The sequence below is a fragment of the Ciconia boyciana genome, chromosome 3 (assembly GCF_034638445.1).
Source record: "Ciconia boyciana chromosome 3, ASM3463844v1, whole genome shotgun sequence".
In the NCBI taxonomy this organism is placed as follows: Eukaryota; Metazoa; Chordata; class Aves; order Ciconiiformes; family Ciconiidae; genus Ciconia; species Ciconia boyciana.
Genome location: NC_132936.1, coordinates 69029629 through 69043578, shown reverse-complemented (window position 1 = coordinate 69043578; position 13950 = coordinate 69029629). Strand labels below are relative to the sequence as shown.

Sequence of the window (13950 nt, the reverse complement as noted above, 5' to 3'; positions counted from 1 at the left end):
TGAATGAGAGAGCACTGGAGAACATACTAAAGAGTACATGACTTCTTTGAGCTTGTGTCCTTGATTAGGCTGGGGATTTTGGGGGGGGGGTGGTGGTGGTCTATTTTTTGTGTGGTTTTTTTGTTGGTTTGGTTTGGTTTGATTTTTTTTTTTTTTTACAATGGTTAGAACAGTTTCTTCCAATCTTTCTGGTAAGAGTTGTGACCCTGTTTCCTGGATGCTGATATTGTTTTTGTCTTTGCCTTCATTGAAATTTACAATTTTGCAATTTTGTGGTATGCTAGGTGAGATTGTGTTTTGTTATTGCTTCCTTGTTTCCTCTACATCTTTATAGCAAATACAGTCAGGAAAGAAATCTTGGGGTTTTTTGTTTTGTTTTAAAGCACCTTGTTACGTTAGCTGATCTAAAAATCTATCTGGAAAATTGCCCCAACTTAAAAATAAATAACAATTGCACACAGACATACTTGGCTGCACAGCAAGATCTATTTTTAGAAAAGGGTTCTGTCCTGTTTTCACTTAATTTTAATCATCTGGAGTTTTACCTTCATTTGAGAAATCCTAATGAATTTTGGCATCTTTTGCAGTCCTTCCTAATAGATAAATGCATACGTCCTCTGGATCAGATTTCAGAATCATTTGTGTAGGGGAAGCCCTGCTTATCTGTCAGATAACCTCAAGTATTCCAATAATTCCTAGTGTGTTTGAAGTTCTGCCTCTGCTTGTTTGGTGTTTACTCTAGCAGGGTCTTGTGATGGGGAAGGTGAAGTAGGCCGTAGGAGGTTGCTGCCGTATAAATACAACATATAAAAAAGCAACTGCAATCCCATGTAGATTAGTGTTCTGACGAAATGTTGTTTTCATTCTTTAAATGAACCTGTGTCAGTCTAAGTTAACAGTTACACTTGGATTTTATTTTTGTTGTGCATTAGTTGATGATTACAGCAGCAGACTGGGAGTCAGAACTCCTATACTTCTCTCTCAATTCTGTCATGAGCTTCTGTATTGCCTTGAGATGCTTAATTTCTTTTACTCAGCAGTATAACGGGAATAATGCTATTTTCCTACTTCTTCTAGGATCACTGAAGCTAGTAGAGCACTTCTAGGACACTGGATAAAAGGTTCAAAGTTCAGGATCATGTTAAAAGAAATCATCATGCAGTTGGAAATGAGTCAAATGTTTGTTCAACTGAAGATGAATAGGCTAGGTAAAGGTTAAACTAAAACAGTTGCAGAAAGAGAGGGGATTGAAATAGGACAGGCTAAGCTATAAATACTGTTATGTGACTCATTATTTCCTTGTTTTCTTGTTGATTCTTGAGACTGTGAACTCTTGGCCTATCACTTAATGTCTGTAAACCATGAGACACAGCAATGATGCTAAAGTAATGATACTTTAAAATAATAAGATTGGCAAAAGTGAATGCCTGGATGAGGTACCTGTGTAGGGCACATATTTGAACATAGCCACTAAAGCGCTCTGGTAGTTGAAAGACTCCTATACCTGTTTGTGGCAGATGGTGAATCATGGAAAGGGTCCACAGTGTTGCTGTATTAGAATATGGTGTGTTGGGAGTTTTGGGAGTTAGCAATGACAAGTCTGTATTGCTCGTTCATTGGCAAGGGTGCATTTGACGGAAAGGTTGATTCAAAAGCTTAATGCATTTCTTTCTCTCCTATGTAATAGAAAATGCATCTATAGACTATTCAGCTTTATCCATAGAGATACTTTTTGGCCGCAGATTTTTGAGTAAGGTTGTGGGAGTTTTCATTTTCACAATCCTTTAGCGATGTCTGTGTTTACTGAAGCAGTATGAATAAAGCAGGGGTGCTCTTTTGTTGAAAAGTCTCATCCTACCAGTTTGGGATTGTTTCTGGAGGGCAGAATCCTAATTCCTATAATAATTTTCTTCAATACTTACTCAGCTATCATGCCCCAGATTTATGTTTGAACAGTGTAGTATACGAGATGCAAAATACAATTTACCCATGTCATAGATTTGTTAAGACAAGAATTAAACATTAAGGTTATGTAGTCTAAACTTCTGCATAGCACTGTCTTTGCATTATATGTGATGTTGGGTGCTTAGGTTAAACTAAAGCAGTGTTCAGAGAAAGTAATTATGGGATTTTCTATTATCGTTAGGCTTAAACTCATGATACAGGTATGAAGCTGGTTCTCTCATGTAGTCAACTGTTAATAGGTCTGTTCTTTTCTTACGCCTAGGTATAGGTAGAGACCTTGTGAAGAGGAGAATAGTACTTCAAGGCAAAGAGGCAAAGATAAAATTCCTTAGGTCACAGAGAGGGGTAAGAAAAGGCAAGAAGGTCCTTGCTTCTCGTTTTGAGGCTTATCAGTGTTCTGGTGCAGATGTTTATTCAAAAATTTAACTGAACTAACAAAACATGCCATGAAAAATGCAATGAACTAAATTACATTCTTTCATGATAATTCTCTTTGCTAGGTTTTTCACGTTGCGGTGCGAGGCTTCTTGGGTGTCTCACCTTGAGCTGCTTGCCACCTCTGTTTGTAACGTGTCTTGTTTACTTATCTTTTTCCTTTCTATTTTTTAAGAGACTTATTCTCTGTCTTCAGAGGTTTACTTGCCACCTTTGAGTAGCTGAGTAAATTTAGGGATCTCTTAGGGATTTGAATTTGTCAAAAGATGATAACGCTGTCATGTTTCTTGCCTTGTCCCTCTGCATTTTTGAGTTTTTCTTTCAGGACAAGCTCCTGTGGCTATGAGGTTGATACTGTGCATAGGCCTCAAAGTGAGACTTAAGGTTTTTGCTCTCCAGACTGATGTTTGTTAGGTGGCCTGTACCATAGTACACAAGCCTTCTCTTTCAAGCTTTTCTTACAGGATATTTCAAAGCTGTCTGTTTTAAAGTATGAATAAGTGATAATAGAGAGGGAAAAGTTGTGGGAGATGCTGGTTTCCACACCAAAGAAAACTCTCAGAAGTGCACAGCTTGTTTGGCAGCATTAGGATATCTAGTGCACTTTGCAGCACACTTGCTGTGAACTGACAGCCAAAGACCTTTTGTTCAGTGTTTTGGAAAATTTCAGGCCCAGAACTCTGGTCAAAACACTATTCGGACAAAAAACGGCATAGAGCCACTGCTCTGAAAGCCATAATCTCTCTTCTTATAGTAACGTTTTCAGACTTAATGTAGAGATGTTCCGTACTCTCTACTGTTTGAAGGATCAAAGGCTTAAAAACCATGATACTTCAAACTGCGAGTTATTTTCCCTTGCACCCATTCACATGGAGTATCTTCTGCAGAATTTTTCTGGTATTTACAAACAAAGTGGGCAAAAGATTAGAATTTCCTAGGGTAGGTTTGTTTAGTCTGTGTTTGATTTTTTTTTTTTTTTTTTTTGTCCTCTAAATTTTGAAATCCTTACTGATGAGTCTAATTATAAACAAGACATTCCCTCATGCTAGTGATAAGTCTAAATCTGCCTTGGGACAATTACCTCTTTCTTAGCATGATGTCAGTGGAAAGCCTGAAAATGCTGCCACACAGCAGTTTGCTTTCTCAGCTAGAAAATAAATGTTTATTGTCGGTGGCTTGTTAGATCCTTAGTATCATAGAAATTTATTTTGCATAGTATAGTCATAACATCCTTCAGTCAAATGCCCTGACTCTTTGTGGTTATACCCAAAATCAGCAGGGTATCATAGTGTGTTCGTAGTTTGAGCGTATGAAGACATATTTTGCTGAACCTAGGCCTTGATCAGCTGGAAAGGGTGCTTCCTGCTTTCCACTGCTGGTTTTTGGTGCATGTTTGTGTTGTACAGAAACAAAAATGAAACAAAGATATTGGTATTATACACAGGTTTTGAGTTGAGCCAGGCATGTTGGTTGTCAAAAGAGGGATTTTTGTTTGTCCTGTCCTGTTCCCCCAGCCCCAGTCATGGTATATGATTACAGTAACAGCCAAAAATGTGTCTGGAAAGAATGTACCATGAGGATAACACACTCTCTCCTCTCAGGAGTTTGCAATCTGTATTTGTTTTTTTAAGGCAAACACCTATTGTACACTTCTGTCAGTTGGGTCTTTACGGGAATAACAAGAAAGGAATCACTGCCATCTTAATTTTTTCATCAGCATTTTATCTCTGTTTTGCTTAATTGGTGATTGTATATTGTTTTTCTAATACCACACGCCTATCTCCCTATGTGAACTTAAAGTGTCTAATTTATTGAGACAGGATTGTCTTGCTTAGTGGATTTTATGAACATGTAATTTCTCATGTGAAATGATTTAGCATTTCATTGGCTTGCTAATAAAAAAATGCTTCAATAACTTTGGTTTTGTTTTCTTTTTTTTGTGTGTGTGTAAAAGTGTCTTACAAATGCTGTTGCTAGACTGAAGGACACAGATTCTCCCACCTCCCTCCCGCCAAACCCTGTATCCCTACTAAGCTAATTAAACATCCCTTGTACTAGATGGCAGATGATGCTCTCTAGTATGTGTGTACAGGCTGTTGGCCTGTTTACTCAGTCCAAGAGATTGATACCATGCCTGAAGTCTGATTTGGGCCTTTTGCCCAAGAGCTTTAGCATCATGGCTTCAAAATAAAACTTCATGAATTCCACATGTTAATCTAGTGCTCTTTTTACCCTGTGAACCACCTGCCTGTTCTCAGTATGACCTTAATTCACCCCATTTTCCCAGAAGCAAACTTACACCTTGTGTCTCTACTTTCCTCTTAGAGGGATTCCCTCCAGCTCTGTCATTAGCTGTGTGACCGGGATAATGTTTGTCATGACCTGATGTCTCAGCTGGAAAGGAGCAGATCAGTCACTGGTCAGGTTGGAGCCAGCTTCTAAAGATTGACCTGTTGCTGCCGTATGACACTGCAGGGTTTGGCAAATAACCATTACAATTTTTCTTCTCATGCGTGCATACGTAGATGGCTTCGAATGGCAGGGGAAGTAGAAGTACTAATTTCTCCTAATAGCTCCTTTCTAATAGCTCCTCTATTATGAACCTGACATATGCATTGTTGATGCCGTATTCATCCATCTGAAACCTTGCGTATGTTGAGATTCGAGGTATGAAGACTCTATCTTTTCCAGAAGTTTTAAAGAAATAAAACTAGTATGTCTAAAGGGCTTTAGCAGACAAAATATGTCAAAATCTGGCTGTGACAGTTTGATATGTCTTCTCCTGCTGTACCTGGTAGAGACTATCACCAGTCCACTGTTGAATGATTAGAAGAGAATGTGTGCCTGTACCTCATGCAATTTACTTTAGAGTTTGGCTTTTTAGCTTGGTCTTAACCTTCGTTGTCAGCTTTTAAACTGAGATTCAGGACCTTTTTTGTGTTGTGATGGAAGTGCAGACGTGGGTCTGTAATGGAGGAGGAACCTTTCTGACAACACCATAGCCAAAGTCTTTTCTTACTACGATATGTTGGAGAGCATTTACAGGGTAGCTAAAAATGGATATAAAAAGATACTATTTTTAAGTGGAACTTTTTGTCTAAGTCTATTGTAGTAAATTTAGCCTTTAGCATAAGTTGTCAAATTTAAATAAAATAGCTTTGCTAATAAATGAGTGTGTATTGCTTAAATATTTTTTGCTGACGTTTTAAAGTACATCAGATCACTGAAATAAGGGAAATTGCTGGGTAAATAATTGGATTCAGTTTGCTGAAGAGGCAGATCAGCTTGCAACAGATTTTCTTCAGTAGGCATAGAAAGAAAATTTGTGTTTATTTCAGTATAGTTTATGTCAATTATTTTTTTTTTAAAGGAGAAACTGAAAAGGATTGTTTTCCTCTTGCAAAATGTAATAAAAATGAAATGTGATGTTGAGATCAACTATTTCTACTGATGTAGTGATGTAGTACCCAGAAAGTCACCTCAGTTCACTAGCTAAAGATAATGCTTCCTTTGATTAAAAAAAAAAAGATACATTTAGTTTTCAATGAAAAACATGATTAATAGAGGCACGTGAATCCAAAACATCTAGTGTAGTTTTACTAGCAACATTCTTTAAATGTTGTAAAACTCAGATTTGTGTAAATGGAATTCTAGTTTCCTTTGAAAGTAACTTGATACAGTTGTGAGTTTGGAAGATAATCCTAAAATGTAATCCTTGAATATATTGCAACTTTTTTTTGCTATCCCCAGCAACATTGGTGACCTTGGATTTGATTGTTGTCAGTGGTAACTTCGTGTTCTAGACTGGGTCTTACAACACTTCGGAGTACCTTGTGTACTTGCAGTGCTACGTGTGCATATACTGTGTGTCAGTGGTGCATATATGGCAGTTTGGAGAACATCTGGTCCATAAAATGAGACAGACCATTTACCATTCTTTAACATCAAATATGAAAATCATCAATCTGAATAAATGTGTGTTTAAATTATGCAATTACTAAAATTTGAATGTATTATAGCATTACAGTTAGCAAAAAGAAATCAGATGTGAGGTATAAGCTGTGTTTACTTGCAAATCAACATCAGTTTAAGTTTACTATCTAGTCACAGGCTTTCTTTCAGAAAAGGAGCAGAAATGCAAAATCAAATGGAAATTGCATGTTTAAATTAAGTTTCCTTGCTTGATGATTGAAATAGTAACTGTTCTTGGTTACTGTAAATAATTTTGAATTAACCTGGCCTGAGTATCTGTCCTTCTGCAGTGAACTGCAGGAGGAGTGTTTTGACACAAGATGCATTTCACCAAATGCGATTAATATTTTCGAATATGAGAACAAAAAGCAGAATGTTGGTTATGGCTTTTCCTGTGGATCCAAAACAGGTAAGTTTTGAAGCAAGATGGAAATGGACAGGAAAACATCAGAGGAGCCACACTAAATGGGTGATAGGATCGTAGCACAGACTGGAAGGCAGTAATGGTAAATTCTTCCTTCTTATTTCGATGCTGTCTTTCCCTTCAGTATTAAGGAGGATGCTCCAGGTCTGTCCCATGGGGAAGTTCTGTGGTGCAGCTGAGCCGATCTAACATCTTTCTGTTTCTGAAAGATCTCCCTGCATCTAAGTCTTGTGGGTCCTGCCTGCTCCTTTGCTTCAGCTCGGACACTCATCTGACCCGTCAGTGAGTTGATCCCCTTCCCTAAGGCCACAGAATACACCTCACTTTTTTAATATTTATTTTCTGATGTTTTAGGAAACTGAGTCTGCAAGGAGATGTCAGGCAGGCACCCGGCAGTGGACAGAGGGATGAGGACCAACCAGATCTAGGGAGGCAAATTGGAGTAGGTCATAGGGGTGGTGGAGATCAAGAAGTCTTTCTGTGGCATAGGCTGCTTTGAACAGTTTGCTTGTCTTGCAGGCCTGTACCTTTAGTTTCCTCATCTGTTACAGCAGGAATCATACTTATCTGTCTTACAGGATTGCTAAAAGACTTTGTAATGTGTGTTCAAGGCATCGTAAATGGTAAGAAAGATCTTACAGAAGCAATCCTGCCTTACTGTATACTGAATGTACTTACTGCTTTTGCCATAAAACTTTGTTTCTCAAGAGATAAGATGTCATAAAGCCATTGGATTACCATTGATAATGGTAATTCTGCCAGTCACGTATCAGCTCTTCTGTTGAAGAATGATGAAGCTCTCTTAGTATTAATAATTTTGTGGGAAGAGCAGGGCTAGCTGTTTGAATCATTGAAGGTTGCTATGAGAAACCCAGTAGTGTTTCCATAGGGCATACCAATGTAATTATAGAAGCTTCTTTTGAAAATTGATAAGGCATCATTTGTAGGTTTGTAGCAGAGATTTGTAGCTCTGCTTCAGAGCAAATAAAACAGTAACAAATATTGAACAGAGTGGGTGACCTGTGGGTATCCTGATTTTCTTTGCAACTGCACGTGGCCTTCCAGAAGATAGGCTTGGGTTTGCTTTTAGTCTGTTCGAGCTCTGGCCAATCTGGGTACAGTTCTGAGAAGCAGCGATAAAGGGCATTCGCTGTCAACCCATAGCAGTTGCTTTGTACTTGGCTTTTGGCTCTTGCAAGGAGAGCAACAGGTCCAGGAATCACAGAACACATTGCATAGGGGAATGTTGTGAAACTGTAAGTGCCTTGCTATGCTCTGCTTAAAAATTTTGATAAAATGTTGGAGCATTGAGAGGGAATAATCCTGTGACATCTGTAAGGCTCTGTATAAGAAACACTGTTTTATTGTAGAACATCCCAGTGTATGTGCTCCCCATCCCAGTGGGAGACTGACTGCCCAGCAGAAGATACTGTCTGTAATCAGATCCTTGTAGCTCTGCATTGCTCTAGTATGTCTGTCTAGAATCTAGCAGTGTCTTGCTTTATTTTACTGTTCGTGTTGCTCTCTGAGAGATGGATTTCTTAATCTGAAACGAAAATTTGTAAACATACAAGTGCAAACTTAAGCTTGCGAGTTACATTTATAAAAAGCCACGTTACCGGTTTCAGTCAACTGAAATATCAATTTAACATATTTTCTGGATGTGAGCTTTAGTTTCTCAAGCTTTACTCAACATAAAACGTGAGGTGATAGTATGAGCTCTCCAGCCTTTTTTGCTTGTATCAGTTGCAAGGCTTCAGAAAGTACTTTACTTCAGCTCCTAATTGTAGTTAAGCAGCTAAAAAGAAATCTGATAGATTGGATATGGTATTATCATTTTATTAATATTTTGCCCTTAGAGGGGAAAAAAAATTCCATGAATCTTGTTAATACCATCTCCTACCTACTTGATATCCAGTAGAAATAACAAAAAAATTTAATGTATGCAAGATAATTAAATGGACCAGATAGGCACTGCAGACAATTCATAACTGTCTTGGAATACCGAGCATAGAATATCTCTCTCTACATGGATGGAAACAGGAAAGAAGTTTTAGAGAGCTCCTAATCCTAGTTCTATACTTTGATCATTCTTGAGAACAAGGGAAAGAAAATTTGTTTTTGTTAGCTGGCCCCTTAAATGCCATGTATGTGTGGGATCTTTTGGGTTTTACTTGCGTAAGGACTTTGTGTCCAGTATGGGTGGACAGGAAAGGATGGAATATTTGTTTTATGTTTTTTGTGGTTATCCATCAGTAAAATGTTGTTTACTCCCATTCTTAGTGATAGATTTTGGATGGGTTACTGTAGGAGTGACAATGTGGGGAATACTTGGAAGAGATAACGCTGACAAACTACAGATCTGTCAGGTGCATTAATTTGTAAAATTATTTGTTCCTCTATGATAATCATCTTTGGGGGTTTGCTTTTCTCAAGATTATGGTGGAACATTTATCCATTCACTGTCCATGTTACAGTTATTTAAAGGTATATTTAACATGTTTGGAACAGTTTATGCCATTTTCTTATTCTCTCTTACAGCTTTGGAGTTGTATTAATGTACTGATGTGCTCATTCTGGGAATATTATGAGTCAGTTACTCATCTTTCTTCTCCCAGATAATCCTAGCAGCCTTTCCATATTCTGCTTTGACCAGTGGCACAAGTATTACACAGCCCCTTGTACGAGAGAAATACATTACAATATGGACACAAGGAGAAATAGCAGTGGCAGTAATACGGCTGTTTCTGTGATGGTCTACAGTTTTAAGCAAGACAGGATATTTAGGTGTAATGTCTTGTTTTATATCTTTTTAGAAAGAAATAGGGTTATTTCAGGCAAACATATAATCTTTGGATTATATACAAAGTATAACAGATTTTTCTTTTTTTGTTTTATAATCTTACCTCATTTTAATCAACCAGCCCAATACAGAGTTGGTAGGCTGACGATCCAGTGAAGTCAGCATCTGTGTCATGTATTATTTGAGGTTTTAGGATCACTGAGTAACTAGATTTCCCCATATTTAATTTAGGGTTTTCATTCTTTTAATAGTTAGGAATAGAATTTTTGTATTCTGACATTGTAATTTGTTCATCAGCTGTCTTTGTTTCATGCTGTCATGTGGTAGAACAGTAAGTGAAAAGTAATATAACATTTAAGTTATTGGGGTAGAATTTTCTTAAAATGTCGTTCTCGAGTTACTTAATTTCAGAAGCTTTTTATCAGCTTTGTGAAATACTGTATATTTTACCTTTTTGTCTAAGTAATGGGTTGTTTTGTGCATCCATCTACTACAGATCAAATGTAATGGCTGTTTCAAGCAGATGCTGAAGTGTTGATTTCATTGCAATCTATCTAGTATAAATAACAAGAAAGCATCCAGTTTTCTCCTAGTTACCTCCTGTTATTCTGTGGTCTGTGCATAATACACAGTTAAAGGAGAAAGTATTGAGATGTCATGAAAGCATTAGATACTGAAGTAGTATACTGCCTTACGTTCCTTGAATCTAAAAAGAAACTGGAAGGTACTGATCCTTTTAAGCTATAGAATTGAAATCCTGTAAAAGATATTTTCATGTAGTTTGTTTTAATAGACTTTGTAAGCTCAAGGGGACCACTGACACTGCAAGATTATGATGTTACCTTGCCAAGCTGCTTACCAGAAAAAGCAGCAGAATTTTCCTTGAGCAGTTTGCAAGCAGACTTTCTCGATACAGAAAAGGAACCTTCAATACAGATGTTGAGTTTTATAGAGGGAATGATCAGGGTGGATTATATGTTACCATTTTTTTTTTCTCTAATTGTTCTGCTTTTTCACCCCTTCACATAGACATACAGAAATAGCACTTAATATAGTGAATATTAGGCTTTTATACAGCTCTGGAGGTACTTTGAGAAGTACTTATTTAGTAAAAAAATGATTGTACTAAACCAAGTTTGTCTAAATATATAGTAATTCTAGGCATAGAAGGAAAAAAGTGACTGTATGTAAAATAGCTTTAAAATTTCAGGTCAAAATTATATTATTCATGGAATTACCTCAGATTGCTTTTGTCTTATTATTGTTACTTTTGGCTAGAATCTGTAAGCATGATGGAATCCTAAGGAATTTACAGTCATGTTAAAAAAAAAAAAAGAAAAGGCAACCTTTGCATGAGCAAAGCATGAGTGCAGGAGTATGACCTACATTTGTCAGATTTAGCAGAAGCAGCCTGCTAAGTAGCACATCATCTACTAAATGCAATTGTATTACTTTCCCAAATCCAAGTTTTCAAAATGAAGTAGAAAATGCATGAAGCTGACATTCTTCAGTTGAGTCAGTCTTTTCTCTGGCTGTTTTGAAAAGTTTACCATCTTCATCTGAAGATCGTTGTGCTTCTTGGGAAGGGCAGTAAGGTGAAACTTGGCAATGGGAAAGAAGAAAATCCAAACAAAGAATGTCAGTGGTTTTTTTTCCTCCTGTTTAGTCGTGGATAGCTTTAGCTTTGTGTGTATGTGAATGCATTAGCTCTGTGTGAATATTTATCTAAAAGGTATAGATTTAACTATGACAATTAATTTCCCTTTTGATTTTCATGCTTTGTAGATTCTGAAACGGAGCTTTACCAAAAAAAATCTTGTAAGCATAGGTTAAGTAAAGATGTTGAAAGGCATTGAGAGTTTTGTGTTGAGGAAGAGAAATAGTTGGGTCCAAGAAGTTTGATAGTTACTGCATTTATATAACTTCCTGGGAAAAAAATGAAATAAAATTAATTATAGGACTATGTAGGAAGTAGTGAGAATATTAGTTTTGCTTAACACCCCCCCCCAATTTACAGTATTTGTTTACTTTCTTGGTGAAACCTGAATGTTTGTTCAATGGAAGAGCATTTTCCATAACTTTGTAGAGACTATAGTTAGAAGCAAGCACTATCTGGTAGTTGTACAGAGTTAAATGAATTACAGGAAGCCTGGCTATCTTGAGATGTTACCATGTTAAGAAATAGATATCTCAATACAATATAAAATGAATAAATTTTATATTAAAAATTATACTTTTCAAGGGCTTGTTGGCCTTTGCAGATTGACAAAGCTGAATGGGAAGAATTGGCATCTCAACTAAATTTTTAGTTAATTATAGAAATTAATTTTATAAACAAAATTTGAGTAGTCTCTTTTTTACATTGACAGCATTAAGGTGAAATGTTCAGAATTCTTAAAATAACTGATGTTGCTCCTTGAATATATTTTTCCAGAGTTTCTGAAAATCTTTTTCTGTTCATTTGTTTTCATCTGTGATCATTTTTATACCTATTTTTGTATCATATTTAAGAAAATAGAAGATACAGTCCTTGATAGCTGTCCTTCCACTGAATACTTCTCTAATCAGCAATTTTTACCTATTATGGATTTCTTACTAGAAAGGTTATAGTGTCACCCTGTCATGCAAGAAGAATGATAGAGCTGTTTGTGACTACAGCATAGTGCTGTTTCTTATCCCCACTTCAGAATTTTATATTTTTTGTACCTAAATCTTTCATATGTCTAGCAGGAGCATCTGGCCAGGAGGAAGAGAAAATCATAATTGTGAAGACCTCTACAAAGTAAAAATAATTAGACACGAGACTGCTGTGCTAATTTACCTAGGTGCAGATCTGCCTTCCTGGCTTCAGCTTTCCTACCAGAGTATGACTGTGCGTAGAGGATGCCTGCTTCTTGCTGGCCTCCTTTCCTCTATTTGTACAGGTGACCAGTCAACACTTGGCATATTAATGCAGACAGAGCGGCTCAAAAACATCATTTGCTTAACTGAGCACATACGTATGCAGCTAATCGCACGTCCTCTGAGTCCTGCTAGTGAAACAACTCACTTCTGTACAAAAGTCTTTGCTTTGCTGCAGGCGTTAATTTAAAGCTTCCAACTCTTATGAAGGCCTCTTCAGTGACTGTTGCTTGTCAGGGTTGCTCTGAGGCAACCGGTCTTTGTGTGTGTCTGTCTTCATGATATTAGATTCTTTTAACCCAGAGACCTTGGCACAACCTTGCAGAACCTCGAGGAAAAAACATGGAACTTGAAGCAAGAGTAGATAGGTATGGGGAGGAGATGAAGCTGTTCCTTAGCTTTGCATCTCTCTTATGTGAGGGCAGGAGTATCCCTCCTCTCCATCTAGACCTCTGAGCAGTGGTTCTGAGGTGGGTGCAAGTCCTCCAACACAGACCGAAATCTTCGGTTATGGCACATTTGAGGGACAGTCAGGACTAGAGTTAAGTTCTTGATCCCAAAGCCAAAGACCGAGAAACCCGAGTTCTTTGAAAACGGCAACTCTCATCTTTTTGTATTAAAAATTTAAATAAATAAATACCCAACTCATTTAAGGTCTCCGGTGTGAGAAGTGCCTTGCTTCACAGCTCTAAGAGTGCAGCCTGTGGTGAGCAAAGGGCTGCGTGGTGGGAAGCTCGTGCCCACAATCCCCTTCCCACCCGTGATGCAGCTTGCAGGCATCACCAGGAGCTCCCTCCCCACAGGCTGACTGACGCAGCGTCCTTCCCTGCTGCAACACGCCGCACTCAAACTGCTCCGCAGAGGTTATCAGATTTCTGACTGAAATAATGTCTTGCTGTCCAACAGAAATAATTCTTGTTTATGGGGCTCTTCTGAATTTTAAGAACTGGTGCCTTCTGTTATTTTCTCCCTTCGTCTCCCCCTCCCGTTTTTTATTTTATTTCTTATTTCCAGTGTTGCGGTGCATGTGTCACATACAAAGGTGTATTGGGATTTTGGGGGAGGATATCAAAACTTCAATGTATGTTCATAAGAAAGTATTCAAAGAGCCTGTGGGCAGATATTGGAGATAATTAGGAACTAGCTGGAACTGCTGCAGGCTCGAGGGATGTTTGCAGGCTGCAGAACGTTCCTACGGGAAAGAAATTGCTCTGTAATTACAGGCAAGGTCAGCGCAGTCGGTTCAACAGAATAGAGATGGTAGGAGCTGGGGCTCCCTCCCTTGAAGATCTTTGAATGTCATTAAAGAGACACAGTTGTTACCACTTTTTAAGTAAATGTCCCCTGAAGTATACATTGTGTAATTGTTCTCTGTGCTGCGAGGATTGCAGTCCTTTCTTGAGAGAGAAGATTCACACTTGTAAGTGCAGGGAATTTCTTGGTCACACTT

The 13950-nt window shown here is 37.7% G+C and overlaps 1 protein-coding gene across 1 annotated transcript in view; it reads left to right on the top strand.

Moving 5' to 3' along the window:
* Positions 1-540: 540 nt before the first annotated feature.
* Positions 541-13950, top strand: part of TULP4 (TUB like protein 4) — a 156650-nt gene continuing 143240 nt past the window's right edge. The window contains exons 1-2 of the mRNA XM_072856027.1: positions 541-2310; positions 4726-4824. The gene's annotated coding sequence lies outside the window, so the exon portion shown is untranslated. The remainder of the gene's footprint in view (positions 2311-4725; positions 4825-13950) is intronic.